Source organism: Urocitellus parryii, assembly GCF_045843805.1.
Source record: "Urocitellus parryii isolate mUroPar1 chromosome 13 unlocalized genomic scaffold, mUroPar1.hap1 SUPER_13_unloc_2, whole genome shotgun sequence".
Lineage (NCBI taxonomy): Eukaryota > Metazoa > Chordata > Mammalia > Rodentia > Sciuridae > Urocitellus > Urocitellus parryii.
The window spans coordinates 1,356,374-1,369,876 of NW_027551770.1; the positions used below are offsets into that span (position 1 = coordinate 1,356,374).

The 13,503-nt window shown below is 46.6% G+C and overlaps 1 pseudogene; it reads left to right on the forward strand.

Annotated features, from left to right (window-relative positions):
• The first annotated feature begins 396 nt into the window (after window positions 1–396).
• Window positions 397–13,503, forward strand: part of LOC144251416 (tyrosine-protein kinase SYK-like) — a 49,421-nt pseudogene continuing 36,314 nt past the window's right edge.

Below are 13,503 nucleotides of genomic sequence, written 5' to 3' on the forward strand. Positions count from 1 at the left end.
GCACAGCTTATCTTAATTAGCATAAACTAGATACATCAATCAACCAATAAGGAATCTCCACACTTAATGGCTCGCTTTTGTTACTTCTCAAACCACTCCCTCTGACATTTTGCCAGGCACCATCCAGACTTGTTTACGAACTCTAACATTTCTCTGGCAAAATACCAGGTGTTATTTTTGACTTATTTACGGACCTTAACACATGATGGGAAGTCCAAAGAGGGAAGCACTTCCATTCTGAGCTGGGAGGATCTGTCTCCAGCTGGCAAGGGTTCAGAGGGATTCAGCCCACATTTCTCACAGCTTGAGTTGCTTACTGAAGTCTTCTCATCTTTGTCTTGTCCCCCGGTGTCTCCCTGCCTGGGCCCTGTCACTTCCTGAGGAGATGGCACAGGCATGGCCAACAGCCCAACAGAAAGCACCAACCACCTGCCCTTCTTTTTTGGCAACATCACTCGGGAGGAGGCCGAAGATTACCTGGTCCAGGGGGGCATGACAGATGGGCTCTACCTGCTGCGTCAGAGTCCCAATTACCTGGGTGGCTTTGCCCTGTCGGTGGCTCACTGCAGGAAGGCACACCACTACACCATCAAGAGGGAGATCAATGGCACCTATGCCATCTCGGGTGGTAGGACCCACAGCAGCCCTGCTGACCTCTGCCAGTACCACTCCCAGGAATCCGATGGCCTCATCTGCCTTCTCAGAAAACCCTTCAACCGACCCCTCGGAGTGCAGCCCAAGACAGGGCCCTTCGAGGACCTGAAGGAAAACCTCATCAGGGAATATGTAAAGCAGACATGGAACCTGCAGGTGGGTCTCAGTTGGACCTGCACCCTGTGTTCATGGGAACCTGGGATCCCACACAGATGTCCCCATGACATGCAAACCTAGTGTGCCCAAATGAGCACCCAACTCCTTAACCATTAATTTTAGCCAAAAAGCGACTGACTCTAGGAAGACTACCATTCCTCCTTTATATGCTGAGGCAGGGAAACTTCATGCCGGGGATGTGGCTTTCTGCACTACAGGAGATGTTGCCACCAAGTTCATGGAGGGACTTTTCAAAGAGACATTGATATTTACCTAACAGGGTCATGCCATGCATAATGATTGGCCCTTGAATTTACAGATTCTTAATATCTCTCTCTGAATGTTCTGTCTCACACACACATAGGTGCACCACCCTTTCTTTGGCCACCTGGCATTGCCCACTGGGCATGATAATTTATTTAACTAGTATCCACTGATGAACCCTTTTATCAATTATAAATACTGCTGCTAATGATATCACTCTATGCCAATACTAAGCTGGATTGCAATATCTCTGGTATAAAGCCCAAGAGGCCAGGTTTGCCACGGCAGAGGATGCTTGTGTTTAATTTGGACACGTGCACAAAAGTTTGCCTCTGGAAAGTTGGCAAAGGTGTCCACATTCTTACCTACCCTCCTTGCTCTTCTCAGCTACACATTTGGGGTGGTTTTATTTTTATTTTTACTTCTTGGGTTTTTCTTGATTAATGCAAATTCAAACACTGGCTTCTTCGTTAGTAACTCTTGAAAAGATTGGTTTCTTTCCCACTAAGAAAGACAAAGTATTTGATTGACTAAGCACTCGTTCCAGTTTTCCACCTTTGGTTTCCATCTCGCTTTGCTCACAGGGGCAAGAGTTTTCCCCTGTGCTTTCTGTGATGACGCTTCCTACAGGTACAGGGTCAGTGAGGTGCCCAGTGTAACTAGGTAAAGGGGACCGGACACCTCAGGTGCCTTCCTTGTTCACCTCTTAGGGCTTCTTGACCTAAGACCTTCTTGGAATAACCAGGTTCTATCATAGAACTGTCTACCTAGTGGATGATTTGGTTTTCTGGGCCTTGGTGTTTATACCAGGTGGTATTCAACATTTTGTCTGGTTTTGAAAAGGCCAAACTCTTTCTTCCAAAACATCTTTCTTATTTATACACTTGAAGGTATTTAAGTCACCTTCAAGATCCTACAGTTTGTTTTTTTCTGAATGAATAAATGATTGGATGGATGGAATCTGATCCTCCTTGGCCACATTAGAGCTCACCAAACATCAGACATGGCTTGTGTGGTTTTTTTTCCATTTCTACCTGGTGTGGCTCATTCTCTCTCCCTGGTCACACAGGGCCAGGCTCTGGAACAAGCCATCATCAGTCAGAAGCCCCAGCTGGAGAAGCTGATAGCCACCACGGCCCATGAAAAGATGCCCTGGTTCCACGGGAACATCTCTCGGGATGAATCTGAGCAGATTGTCCTGATAGGATCAAAGACAAATGGAAAATTTTTGTAAGTATTATGTGTTTTCCCCTCTCCTTCTACCTCTGGGCTTGCTTGGATAGTTAAGGGGAACTCAGCTTCCCTGTGAGTAGACTCCATGTGACCCCAGGAAGGGGTCACATATTTTCATCTGATGACGCATGTGCTGACCTGTCCTAAGGACACTTCATATTAAACTATTAACCGTGACCCAGTGTGTTTTGCCTAGTGTGTCCCTGAAGTGCACACCCTTCTTGGGTATAGAGGGACTCCATGTTTAAAGAAAATGGCATTCAGCCACAGACAGTTGAATAATCCTTATCCAAAATGCTTGGGGCCAGAAGTGCCTTGGATTTTTGATATTCTTTTTTTCTAATTTTGGAAATATCTTGGGAAATACACATTGTGTAAGGTTGTATAAGAGAATCTCAGATGGTATTTTCGGTGCACCCATTTTGACCCACTACATAAGACCAGGTGTGAAATTTTGCATTTCTGGTAATATGTTCAAGCTCCCAAGTTTCAGATTTTGGAACATTTCAGATTTTCAGCTCAGAGAGGATCAACTTGAATTCCACTTTTCATGGCAAATATGGGGAGCACAGACAATGTCTGTGATCATGGAACAGAAAGGCAAACACAAATTTGTTCCTTCAGATCCTCCCACCCCCAACCTCAGACTGTACTTCTATTTTTTTCTTGGAACTAAGTGCTAACAGGGTAGACTTTTTCTTTTTTGGTTTCAAAAAGATTCCTGGGAGTAGTCTATATAAACAGTGATTATAGCTATTTAATCAGAATGGGTTTGCGGACTTCATTTTATAATCTCAAACATCAGAAGGTATGAATCCTGGGTTCTGTTACTTGTGGTCTTTATTGGGTCAGTGTAAACCTGAATTTGAGACGGGCCTTGGAGGAGCGGGCCAGCTGGGTGGAGTCATGGTCCAGAAAGGTTGAGAGCTGTTTTGGGGTGAAAGCACCTGTCTCCCAAGGTGCTCTGGTAAGATGAAAGGGCAGATGGTTGCTAGCAGAGAGAAGGCTCATGTGCATTTGTCACAACTCAGTGTTCCCAACAGAGATGCTTCCTGGGGACCACAGAGGACCCCATTCTTGCCTCAGAAACTGAACCAGAAACAGTGAGGTAATCTAGTGGTCAGGCACATTGATGAATACCGGGCAGACTCTGTCAACTTTTGCTAGAAACAGAAGTGTATTCTCTGAGTATCCACCTATTTAAAGAATTTTTCTCATAGTTCTGATTTTTTAAAATGATTTTAAACACAAACTTAAAAAAATAAAAAAGTACCCCAGGTTGAGATGCATGATGTCAGATTGTGACTTTCAGGGTGATGCAGCCCCAGCTGCTAGCACTGATGGTGTGCAGAAGAAAAGGTGTTTGCCCTCCGTGTAGACACCTAGAAGCTCATTTTCTCAGTTTGGACTTTTTCCATTTCCTCAGCAATAATTTCCAACACACATGGCACAGGACTGCATTCTTCATGTATTGAGTGCCTGAGGGACAAGACCCAGAGACAAGGCCTTCTGGCTCTTTGCTAAGAGGACCTGTTCTTAGACTCTTTGGGAAATAACCATGGAGCAGATTTTATTTCTCAAAGTTACCTGTTGCTGAAAAAAGTGTTCACACCCTACATGGGCCCAAGTCCTGTTCTCACCTTCTTTCTTCAAGGCCATGTATGAACTTCATGCAGAAGACAGGGGACCCAATGTGCATCCTTGTCTGTCTGCTGCACAGACTGACATCCCATGCACCCTCGTGGTCCTGGGGCTCACAGTTAACATAGGAGTGTCTCAGAACCACTGTGCATCTGCATCAGCCAATATTAGAGCTCATGAGGTGCAGGGCCCCGTGGAGAGGGCTTTTCTCTCTCCACTAACTTTTAGTGTTCCTTCTCCAACATCCACATTTTCATAGTCTCCCCATGTCACGGACCCCTCGCTGGCAAGGGAAAAAACGACACAGGATTCTTCCTTCAGCAGTTTACTCAGGACCTTTGAATCATAATGAAAAGACAGGAACAAGAGAAGAAATAGCGCGCATCGGTCTGCCCTAGCTTAAGTACCCAGCCCTGCCAATGAACCAGCACTACGTGGAAGAGTCTAATAGGTGCAGCGCAGTGGAAGCAGGCCAGAGCCCAGCCCACAGCCTAACAATGAGTTATTTACTACTAACTCTGTAACCGCTGAGTCATCAGAAGCAGGAAGCCAGCACCATTTTCAGGGTGCGGTCGCCTGCTCCCAACACCCCCAGTCAACTCTATAACTGGGTTCTTTTTTTTTTTTTGGTGGGAGAGGGGTACCAGGGATTGAACCAGAGGCTCTTAACCATTGAACCATGTTCCCAGCCCTTTTTCACATTTTATTTTGAGACAGAATCTTGCTGAGTTGTTTAGGGCCTTGCTAAATTGCTGAGGCTGGCTCTGAACTTGCCATCCTCCTACCCTCCTGCCTCAGCCTCCCGAGTGATTAGGATTACAGGTGTGTGCCAGCACAGCCAGCTATGGACTGGGTTCCTGCTCTGCCTTACACGGTGATCTCCAATCTCTTGGATGCTACCTTGCTTGTTGCCCACACCCCAGCCCCCACTCCTTCCTGGCGCTGCCAAACATGCTGGGTTGCCCACCATCAGCACCCTTCAGTTCAGGCCTTGTGTCAGAGAGGTTACTATCCAGAGGCAGGAGCCCATGGTGGAGCTGGAGAGTCCCCACTTCACAACCAAGGTTCCAATGCCAATGGTAGGACCTCGGACTACGGGATGACCTTCCTGAGGCTCAGCTTGTCTGGGTCTGGGGTCAGTGGCGATGTTGCCTACTGTTGCCTTGCAGATTCAAGGAAACACATGCCAAGCTCACAGCAGGGCATGGACTCTGGGTCCATACCAGTCTGCGTTTTTCTCTCTCCACTAACTTTTAGTGTTTATTCTCCAACATTAGAACCAGGAAATTCTCTTCACTAGGAACCTTCATGGTTATTTGTTACAGATAAAATATAAAGAGGCATCCTAGAAACCTTTACTAATGAAGGTTTTATTTTATGACAGTGAGTCCTCCTGCAATACCTAAATGGGGTACTTGGTGGAGACCAAGACATTTCTGCAAGACAGTGGTGTACAGTGCTTGAGTGTCTGAATATGGGCTCGTGTACTTTTGTAGACTGTGAAGTTTTTAGCATCCTGATTTTGGCCCAGATCCTCCTTGTGTCTGGCATGGAGCAGGGTCTATGTCAACAAATGTGATGATTCTCCCAAGTTCAGGTTGCCCCCAGGCTGGTCCGGATTCCTTCATCTTGACAAGTGTCTGCTGGTGTTTATTTCATGGGAAGTAGAGCTAACAGACTCCAGTGACTCTTATGAGCCAGCAGCAGATCTTGAGGCTGCACATGTGCCATGAGTACTCCTGTCTTCAGTCTATGACAGGCGTCTGTCCTACCTGCCCCTGCGGGGGTGCACCACGATTGCAGGAGATCCCAAGCCTGGTTTTGAGTGATTCAGATCTGACCTGTCCTAAGATGTTCTTTCCTTCCAACAAATAGCCATGGCACAGGGTGTTTGAAGTCACAACTGGATTCCAGTCATGGCTGGGCATCCTCACTTAGAAAAGGCGGGTGTCTCCAAGCTGTTGGTTTCTTTCTCCTAGTCCTTCCCAAGCCTTTATTTAGATTTTCCCAAAGAATGTGGCTGGTATCTCCTCTCCTGTTATTATATCTGCTCATCTACCCATGAACCAACATTACTGGAGTCTGTAGTTCTGTAAAGCACCAAATACTGGGTGCCCTGAGAGGTTCTGCCATGGGAGAACTCAGCCCTGCAAGTATCTGCCTTTGTGGAGCCAGCTTCTTAGTGAGAGACACTGAACAGTTAGAAGTGCCCTCTACGGTCATCACTCCACATCCGTGGGGCAATTTGTTCCAGGATCTCTTTAAGATACCAAAATCCACCAGTGCATGAGTCTCTTGTATAAAATGGTAAACTATCTGCACATAACTTCCCAGATAGTCTAAATCCTCTTTACATAGCTTGTAATACCTAATGTAATGTGAATCTTGTGGAAAGAGTTGTTAATCTATGTTATTTAGGAAATAATGACAAGTACAAAGTCTGTGCATGCTCAGTCAGACTGATTTTTTTTTTAAATAATTCAGTTTCCCAGTTGGTTGAACGAGTATTGGATGTGGAACCTGTGAATATGGAGAGCTGATAGTCTGTTGAGGGCACTTAACTAGGGTCCTGTTTTATGCCAGGTGGTGAGGGAGGGCCTCATTGCAAAGGAGAGACCTGTGGCCATATGGATGCATCCCACCTGAGCTCTTGTGAGTGCCTCGAGGCAGGGGTGTGCTTGAGGGCTGGGCCCCCATGGGAGGCCAGCTAGATGGTGCAGAGGGAGAAGGGTAGGGGTGGAGGAGGAGGGATAACCTGGAAGGTCTCAGGCTTTGGTAGGCTCTGTTCCAGGTAAGTTGGTGGGGCCACCTTTGGGATAGTTAGGGCCAGATGCACCAGGTGTTCAGGGTGGTCTTTCTGCCTCTCATATCCTCAACAGGCTCTGAAGAGAAAGGGGGCCCACCCTTCAGAGCCAGGCCGTGAGTATTCATGCATGCTGGAACAGTGGGGCAGAGTTTATTTTTTACTGTGACCTTGGGGTCTCTGCCTTCTCATGCCTGAGCACAGGAACTGTGTTCAATGCTTGTGGGAAGACAGGGTGGCATGTGCCAAGCTCTGCTGCAGAGTCCTCAGGGCACAGTGCAGAATGTCCCTGGTGCCCCATGTTCTGTGTCTGGGCTTCCAGCTCCCTGGTGATAGGACAAGCTTCACATTCCCTTTGAGTCCCTGTCCCTTCGTGTGGTGCTCAGGATGATGGCTCTGTATAAGGTGGGCAGGGCCCACACCCTTCTCCATTTGAGTTTGTGGTTAGGGGTCACATCTCATTTCTGTTCTTGTTCTCAGGGCAATGTGGCAACAAGACAGAAGGCAGAATTTGAGGGCAAGGACTGCCCTTGAGTGTACTTGGAGACAGGGCCCTGTAGAGAATTTGGGGTTTCTGAAACTTGCTTTTGTTAAGATCCAGTGACTCCCTCCAAGTAGCAATCCATCCTTCAATGAAGCAAAGGTGATCCAGCAGCTGCTGATGACCAGACATCACCCATGAGGTGCTGCTTTGCAGCACAGATGGATAACTAAATACAGCCAGCTTCCCATTTATGTGGGTTCCACATTCATGGATCTGAATTTTTTGTTTTAAGGCACAGATAGAGGTTTATTAGGAAGGTAGATGCACATTCAAGGGAGAAGGTAGGCTGTCTCAAAAGTAAGAAGCCCTGCCTTGGATTGGGGGGGGGGTTCAATATTTATAGAAGGGCTACATCAGGGGCTGGATGGGAGGTGGATCCAGGGTGTTGCCGTACAATATCATGCCAGTTTTCCTGTGCGCTTGTGTATTTCCCTCAGTTTTCAAGATCACAAACCAAGAACATGGGCCAAAGTTTGCAAGTGTGTTTTCTGCATCTCAGTGACTTAACTCTGCATTTCAATGGCTTGAGGGTGTTTCCCTTAAGATTCCATAGTTCTGTCTCCTTATTCTAAATCCCTCTCTATTTCCTCCCCTGAGACTCTGATCTCTTAATCTTTCCGTTAGTGAGGGGTGAAGATCCATCTTCTATGGCCGCTTCAGGCTAGCAAGGGGTGATGACCCTGCCTAGCCAGGGATCAAAAGTCCCGTCCTGACTGTTCTAAAGGAGATAGACACTGGTCTCAGTTGCAGGGAGGGGTTGATAATCTTGTGTTGCCATCTCTTAACATGGAATTGTTGTAATCTGGAAGATACAAGCTTTATTGGATTAAAAAGACCTGGACTGAGCAAGAGGAGCAGAAGTAGAGTTACCAGAGGTCCTAGCAGTGAAAACAGCCAAGTGAGGTTATGAAAATAAGCACTGATAATTTTATCCGAAATATTTTTAAATTGGTACCTGTACTGAGCATACAAAGACTTTTTTTCTTTCTTGTCATTCTTTCCTAAATAATATAGACTAACAATTTTTACATAGCTTTTACGTTGGGTATTATAAGTAGAGATGATTAAAGTTTACGGTAGGATGTGTGTAGGTTCTGTTCCCTTTAACATAACTTGAGCAGCTTATGGATCTGATCCTTATGGGGTCCAGGAATTAATCCCCCCTGGATGCCAGGTGACTACAGCCACAGTGTGGTCTCGCCAGTGTTTAATGGAAGTCTGGAGAAGGCTCTGAACCCAAACTAAGGAAATGACCTGGACACTGTGGTGCCCAACTGTAATCCCAGCAGCTCAAGAGACTGAGGCAGGAGGATCGCAAGTTTAAAACCAGCCTCGACAATTTAGGAAGACCCTGTCTCAAAATAAAACACACAAAGGGCTTAGTGGTTAAGTGCCTCTGGGTTCAATCCCCAAGACCCCCCTCCTCCCCTCCCCCCAAAAAAAGAGGAAATGAGCCAAACCTCAAAGAACAAATACACAGAGAACAAAAACTGCTAAGTAAATTCTTTTGTCCTGATGTTTCTGATGCCTGTCCACCCATTTCCCTGACTTGCCTGTTCCGGGTAAGGTTCCCACGCAGGTCTCCCACACAGGTCCATTCCTAGCCCAAGGTGACCCCAGCTAAGTCTCCCCAAACCAACCCTCCTTCCCTCAGACCTCCCTCTGATGAACCTCAGGGCTCCCTAATCTAGAAACAGGATCTAAGTTTTGTGATTCCTGAAGGAAAGTGAGGAACGAGGGATGGGTAAGTGAGAGATGAAAGACAGAGACCAGGCTGAGATACACAGGACAGTTTATTTGTCAGAGGTGACAAAGGCCATCTCTCTATAGACAGAGAGAGGCAAAACTGGCTGGGGGCTTGGGACTTTTATGGGGCAGACTCAGGGATCAGAGCAGGGTGGGCCCTAATGCCAGCTGTTAAGGGTGGGATTGGTGTAAGGGAGTGGTGAGTCTTTCTCAGAAACACCCTCGGGCAGGAAAGCAAAATTTTTCTTAAAATGGTGGCTGTCACTGAAGATGGCTGTTGAGATACTAAGCAGGGACCTTACAGTGTGAAGATGCTGGGCATGTGTAGAAGCCTACCAAACAGACTGAATTTGACTCACGAATGAACATAGGGAGCTAACTCCCAACGACTCCCTATGGGGTACTGTTGAGTGACCTGCTAGAAGTCCCATTTAGAGAATCACCCGAGTAGTCACAGGTGAAGCTGTGAGAGTTCATTCTAGAAGTTTGGGGTTACTTTATGGTTCAACATAGCAAGACCCCTGTTTGGGGGAAACTTGTGTCCTTGAAGCCCTCTTTAGAGGTGACACTGATCACCTTGTCTCAGGTGGGCACAGAAAGATATAGAGCCCGTCCCTCACTGCCTCAGTCCTTCCCCCCTCTTGCCTATCTACTAGCTACCAAGGGCTACTTTGATCAATGCTCCTTACTATATCTTGTCTCCGGAGGTTAAGGGTGGAGTGGTCTTCAGGGACAGGGAAAGAGGCTCTTGGATGCCGAATGGCCTCATTTCCCTGATATTGCACACTGTGAACTCCAAGCATGCCCCTGTCATTTTGTCTCTGCCTGTGACTCACCGTAAGCCACCTATGACCTTGTGCTGTGCAGGCCTGTGACTGACCTGTGCGGGGTACTCAGTGTCTGTCCACCACCTGAATTAGTGAATTTTTGTGGATCTGTTCCGCCTCCCCAGCTCATGTTTGCTCCTTGTGATCTGAAATGCTGTAGCACATGTTGTTCCACATGGGGACAGGTCCCTGTGAGACTATGTGGGGAAGGAATGAAACACGATCCTTGGCTCTCTCTGATCTCCTCCAGCTTGCTATTTTGAGAAGTTAGTCACAGCTCAGGTGGCTACAAAGTGAATTTGTTAGAAAAAGGAAACAAAAAGTTTATTTCCTTTAAATTATGTGTCCCTCCCCCCAGGGAAGAATCCAGGATTGGTGGAGTCCAGAGCCTGCAAAATTTGGAGACCCTCTTTAAAAAAATACAAAATTAAGAGCAAAGTAACCATAATCAATTACTGCCTTTTTAAAAAAGCTGGTAAATACTATTAGCAAACAAATTTAGAAAAATAACATGATTTTCCATGAGCTGCCTGATACATCTCTAAAATCCCCTTTATTTTCTACAAGGTTTGTATCACATGGTATTTTGACTGCCTCCCCATTCACAAAAACTGAGTAATATTGCTCTCTCTATATAGAAATAGATATCAGTCCTTTCTGTAAGTTCACAACTCATTATCAGTCACAATTTGTATATTTTTAGGGTCCTTGTTAACTCTGAGAACGGAAGTTGGCCACAGAGTAATCTTTCTGGGATAGAACTAAAATCTCTTAGGAGGCCCCTCAGCTGGCCTGAGTATGGATGGGGGAAGGTGTTATGGTTTAGATCCCCTTCCTCTCTCCCTCTCCATTCCTGACCCCACCATGATCTGAGAGCTCTCCCCACTGGGGCCTCTGGCCATGATGCTCTGCCTAATCTCAGACCCAAAGAAATGGAACTGGCAGAGATGGAAACCTTGAGCCAAAATCAACTTTTCATGCTCTGAGTTGATCTTGTTAGATACAAAGAGCAAGGGCTTCTTGGAGTGATTTTAACTAGTGCACCCAAGATCTGTCACGGGAGAGGAGCACTTATAAGGTGCAAAAGAGATGCAAAGCTTGCAGAGATGCAAAGCTGACTAACACAGACAGGGCACTCTGAGCCCACACAGAGCCAGAGACACTGGAGCCCAGGGTCTGAGATGGCCACCGCAGCCTGCCCAGGTCAGGATGGGCCAAGGGAGGGAAGGGTGGGAAACCAAGAGGGGGGAAGTCCACTGTTTCATTGCAGTGACCAAAAGGCCTGACAAGAACAATTTTAGAGGAGGAAAGGTTAATCTGAGGCTCAGGGCTTAGAGGTCTCCGTCCATGGATGGCCACCTTCGTGGCTGTGGATCCAAGGTGAGGCAGAACATCATGGTGGAGGAGTGTGGTGGAAGAAAGCAGGTCAGGATATGGTTGTCAAGAAGCAAAGAGAGAGAAGAGATGAGACTGCAGACAGAGATAAAATGTCAATTTCAAAGACCCGCCCACTGACCCACCTCCTCCAGCACACCCTACATACCTACAGTTACCACCCAGTTGATCCATTCCAGCAGATTAAGACACTGATTAGGTTAAGGCTGTCATAACCTGGTCAGTTCACCTCGGAAATATCTTGCGTGGTCACACCCATGAGCTTTGGTGGACACCTCACATCTGCACCAAGATGCTAGGCAATTCTGAAAAACAGGGATTTGAGAGGCAACCATGTGGGGCAGTTCTCAAGGAAGATGTGGCCTGTGGGCTTACCTTGTGGGTCAGGAAAGCGTTCCTGGCCCCTTTGCTCTGGCCTTGGTTATTGTACGTGATCCGGTGGGACACCTTATACGTGCTCCTCTCCCGTGACAGATCTTGGGTGCACTAGTTAAAATCACTCCAAGAAGCCCTTGCTCTTTGTATGTAGGGGGGAAAAAGTTGTTCAGAAGGCCCTCTGAGCAGAGAGCAAGGAGGAGTGAAGTTGGCCCTTCAGAGGCCATGGTGGACTCCCCCCTATCCAGTTCCCTTGGACAATCACAGCACCTGTGTGGCCTTTTCTTATGTGTTCTGTATATGAATTCACATGCCCTCCTGCCCTTCCACCCCAGCCCCTTTCATGAAGGAATGAACACTTAGTCCCTGAGTCATCCTTTTTATATCAGTCATTTTCCAGGGGGAGTATGATGCACTCAGTTATTTTTCCCCTTCTCTTTCCTCCTTTCCACACCAAACCCTTAGACTCCTCCTGTACACACACACGCACACGCACACACACACACACACACACACACACACATTCACTCACTAACTCATTCAGGCCTCTCAGGTTTGGGGCTCCGTGGGAGGCCCTGCAGGATATGATCAACAGGAATAGATGGTTTAGAGGGCTGAACAAATCTTTGTACATTGCCAGCCAGAGACTAGAATATTCAGTGATTTGGGCCTAAAGAAAGGGCTGTGTCCACACATAATTTGGGGTGTGAAAATCAGAGCCTGGAAGTTCTTGTTCAGGATCAGACCTGGGAAGACCTGGCTTGGGGACACCAGAAGTGACATCATCACCCTGAATACCAGAACTTCAGAATTTAACTCCTGTCACTGATCCCTGCACCCTCCCTGCCCCCTGCCTCAACCACGTGACCCAGAAGACAGGTAGATACCGTGTTTCAGAAATAGCATCACCGATGCCCTTCTGTGAATGGTCACCTGATATAAGGCAGCCATAAAAAATTTATTCACTCTGCAGCCAGTTCCTCAGCTTGTGAGAATACACACTTTTGTATTATTCCCTCTGCCCAAGGAACAAATCTAAATTAGGGTTAAGGATAAAGATGGATGCGATACCTTAAGTTGGGCTTCACAGAACATATACAAGGGCCAGAGGAGATGATATACTGAGCAGCAGCTTTCACATCTGTGTGTGTGTGTGTGTGTGTGTGTGTGTACACTAGGAGTTGTGCCTGCTGGATCCCCACTCCCTGCATTGTTAATTCACTAAGATTAGGTTAATATTTAGTTAAGATTAATGGTTGACATTTCTAGCAAGTTTGCCCATGTTGCTGATTCTGCTGGTCTGGGGACCTCGTTTAAGCCTATTTGAGATGTGTGATAGCTGTAAAGGCTGAATCAAGCACAATGAGTGTGTGAGGTTTCCATAATTCACTGGAGGGTCTGTGCCCATATTTATAGGTGAGAATATTCCTGTATCACACCCCAAATGCTGCCATATTTGTCTGGTGAGACAGTGTTAACCTTAAAACTGTTTGTACTTGTAGAAACTTGAGTGGGACCGTGTAAAACACAGGTTATGAGTCAGGCAAGCCTGACACCTAGGAGCCTGATACCTTGAATCAACAATTCAGAAGTTTTAAATTACATGGTGTTCTGTGTCCTTGATTGGAATCTTCTGTTGTCCTATCCCGTCCCTCCTGAGATCTGAGTCATTCTTTTGTCCTGTGTATCCACACTGTATACACTACCCACCTGTTATTCATTTAGCAGCCATCTCAATTATCAGATAAACTGTTGTGATATAGCAATGCTTCTATTCAGTTAATCCTTATTTTATTTAATAATGACCCAAGAGTAAGAGTAGTGAAGCTGGCAATGTGAATACGCCAAAGGTAACCTGTAAAGTG